Source organism: Hemibagrus wyckioides, linkage group LG10, assembly GCF_019097595.1.
Source record: "Hemibagrus wyckioides isolate EC202008001 linkage group LG10, SWU_Hwy_1.0, whole genome shotgun sequence".
In the NCBI taxonomy this organism is placed as follows: Eukaryota; Metazoa; Chordata; class Actinopteri; order Siluriformes; family Bagridae; genus Hemibagrus; species Hemibagrus wyckioides.
This window is the reverse complement of record NC_080719.1, coordinates 1,012,026-1,015,390: the sequence shown is the minus strand read 5'-3', so window position 1 is coordinate 1,015,390 and position 3,365 is coordinate 1,012,026. Positions and strand designations below refer to the sequence as shown.

At 38.5% G+C, this 3,365-nt stretch overlaps 1 long non-coding RNA gene across 1 annotated transcript; it reads right to left on the bottom strand.

Moving 5' to 3' along the window:
• Positions 1-363: 363 nt before the first annotated feature.
• On the bottom strand, positions 364-2,992 carry LOC131360243 (uncharacterized). The gene is made up of 5 exons (XR_009205863.1): positions 2,893-2,992; positions 2,694-2,786; positions 2,092-2,177; positions 1,586-1,720; positions 364-1,390 (listed from the first exon to the last, which is right to left on the bottom strand). It is a non-coding gene; the product is annotated as an uncharacterized LOC131360243 (long non-coding RNA).
• Between the last annotated feature and the right edge of the window lie 373 nt (positions 2,993-3,365).

The window sequence follows — 3,365 nt, the reverse complement described above, 5'->3', positions numbered from 1 at the left end:
TATCTTTATTTTTATGGATCCCTTTCTTAATACTTTTTTATATATGCTTACATACCGGACAGTCGTGAAAAAACATTTCACTGCATGTCGTACTGTGTATGTAAATGTATGTGACAAATAAAATAAAATTTGAATTTAATATCCAGAAATGTGTTTAAGTTATTCTTAAGTCTGTCCGAACATGCTGAAAATAATAACAGAAACTACGTGTCCGCTAATCTAGCCTTACAGTTCAGCCATCTAGGTTTGAGACTTCTTTTCAAGAAATTTCTCAGCCTCTTGAGGTTGCTCAAATGTGTACCTGATTCCGTCCACACTCAACGTCACTTTGGCTGGACAGAACAAATCGTAATTTATCCTGGCGGCTCGCAGTTTAATTTCACTGGATTGAGCTTCGCGCAAACTTCTGGACTCACATCGGGGAAGATATGCAGTTGCACAGGGGATCCTTTGTAGTAGAGACTGCCTTTATTTCTATATAAGAGTCCTGTGCACACGATCTACCGTTATACTGGAATCTCCCAAGTCATCAGCTCCGAATAACTCCAGTAGCAGGACTTTGATGAATCGAACTGGATTTCCAGCCTCCACTCCTTCTGGGATCCCGACAAATCTTAAATTCTGTCTCAGGCTACGATTCTCCAAATCCATCCATTTTTCCTGAATTTTCTTTTGCTCTTTAGCCATACACTCATGAGACTCTTCCAGCACTGCCACTTTGTCCATCATGTGCCTCTGGGTTTTCCCCATCTCCATGCACTCGTTCTCCGATTCGGCCTGTGCTTTGTGTAAGGCAGCCAGCTCCGGGAAGATTTCCTCTCACAGCGCATTTCACCGCTTTCTGCTTTTGTGTTATGATGAATTGTCGACATAACGTTTTTACACGAGCTTGGTTTTATATCGATAAGTTCTTTGCTATAACTCTTTGACAGAAATGTAAAAAACTTTACTTGGCTGATTGGTCTATTTATCAATAATTGATTATTTATTCGAGGAGCTCCCTTTTGTGCTGTGCACACCATGCGGGCGGAAGCAGAAGTCCAGGAAGCAATTTAATAAATAATGGAGAAAAACTTTTGACAAAAACTTTTAGGACTTTTCCGTTGAATTTTATAATTTCTAGCATGAATCTACAACTGGATTATTTTATTGTAGGATCATTTAAAACACATTATATTTCTTATATACACATAGAATTTGTTCTTTTTTTCATTGTTTTTTCTGCTTTCTTTCTTTCAGTGGGAGTATCACTTCTTTGTGGTCATTTTTGTTGTTGTTTTTTCTCGTAGTCTAGCTGGAGTGAGGGGTGAACAATGAATCCACTTCTTTTCAAAACGTTTTCTGGCTCAGGAAGTCTATTCTTCTTGCTTCTACGACTTTTGCCAGGTTTCTGGAAAAAGGAGGAAAAAAAACAGATTTAATGCATGAAGCTTCAAAATATCCATATTCCTGCTGGCCATAACTGAGGCAGCATTTACTACAGCAGACGTGGCTTAGTGAGAAAAACATTTACCTTAAACTAGTAACTTTAAATAGAATTTAACAACACAAGTCATCATAATGACAAAGACTTTTACTTTTTTACCTTTTTAAAGATGAATTTGAATCTGTCCCACAGTGTTTCCCGCACTGATTCCTGCAGTATGTCCTGCATGGCCACGTTGGTCAGACCGGACATGCCAGCTTCATGCTCATCAGTGGACTGCACAGCCGTCGACTCCTGAAAGTACAGTTAAGGCTTGTTGGTTTTATTTATGTCTACAAAGGCATTCACACTCAAACTCCTCATACTCAGCATTCATGAGATAAGCAGAGAGCCATTACTTTAAATAATTAAGCCAAACAATCAATTTTCAATTAAGAATGAAAAAGCAGAAAAGAAGTAGCAGTTTCTCTGCCTGATGCGCCTGGTGTCCACGATCACTTGGATATAATATATATAACTCTTGGATTTCTCTAATTCACCCTTACTATAAAGTGGCTCCAGACTGACTACACTATTAAATAATGACCTCCTCATTGTGCATCAAAGTCTTCTTTATCTTATACAAATGCTAATGGAAGCATGATTCTGTGAGAAGAAAAACTTACCACTCTTCACAGTGTTTTAACTTCTCCTTCGCCTCTTTGTGCTCGGCCTGGAGGATGTTAAGAATGTCCTTCAGTCAATTATAGTCCTAAAACACACAGATGGAGCACAAGAGATTTATATCTGAGTGCTTAATGCTTAAACATACATAAAGCCCTCCTATTATTACTAAAGAAGCTTTTTCTCACTTACATCCATGAGCTTATCACAATCCCTGTTTATCTCAACCTGCTCTTTACAGCTGGTGTTTCAGAGTATAGTACTATTAATATTTCCCATTGCAAATGCATATGAATGCTATAAAAATACTATTATTTAATCACATGAAGTCTAATACAATGTCAGGTCTCTGATTTCAAAATGAATATTGCCTTCAATATCAAAGGTGTTCACTTTTTACAAAAAGAGTCTTTTTCAGTCTGGCTGAGGTCATCAGGGTATGTTCCAGGGTACATAGAGGGGTACAGAGGTAAAAAGGGTGGAGACCCCTGCCCTGAAATGTACTGGGGAAAAGGACAAAATGTCTCTAAAAACAAGTGCGCACACACACACACACACACACACACACAAATAGCTATTGTAGCTTCATGATAAGAATATGTACCTTCAGTAACTTCTCATTATTCGTCAGATTTTCCATCCTCTCCTGGTACTGGGACTTCAGAAGCCTGTGAGCCTCCTGCTCTTCCTCCCACTCCTAAAACACACACATTAAAAGAGCCTCAGCATGAACATGAAAAGTCCTCATACAGTCCACTTCAATTAAAAGGAGCTGCTTAATGAAAGAGTTTCTTCTCACTTACATTCTTTAACTAATTACACTGCAAGAGAGTCTCACAGAGCTGGTTCTCCATGACCTCCACTGTATTTTATCCAGTTTCTCACCGTACTTGTGAAGATCTGTTTCCGTATGCAGGCTCTGGTTGCTATGGGAACTAAGCGACTTCATGCATGCAGACCTTCTTTCAGATGTGATGTGAATGGATAAGGGTAGGATATTTAATATCGCTCACCTGAAGGACAAGCTGCACCTGAGCAAACAAACCTGTGCTGTGGATGTGGAAGTGAGATGTGAGGTCAGTCAGGTCACTCTCACTTTATTACACCACATTCAATCCTAAGTAAGCTAACGTAATCAGTAACTCTTGAGCAGTAATCTATGCTAATGTTGCTAATGTTATACAACAATCCAAAAACTCAACAATTTTTTTTTCTGTTTCAAATTAGTTAACTAGCTATTTCACCTTTTATTGAAGCTTCATATTGTGATAAACAC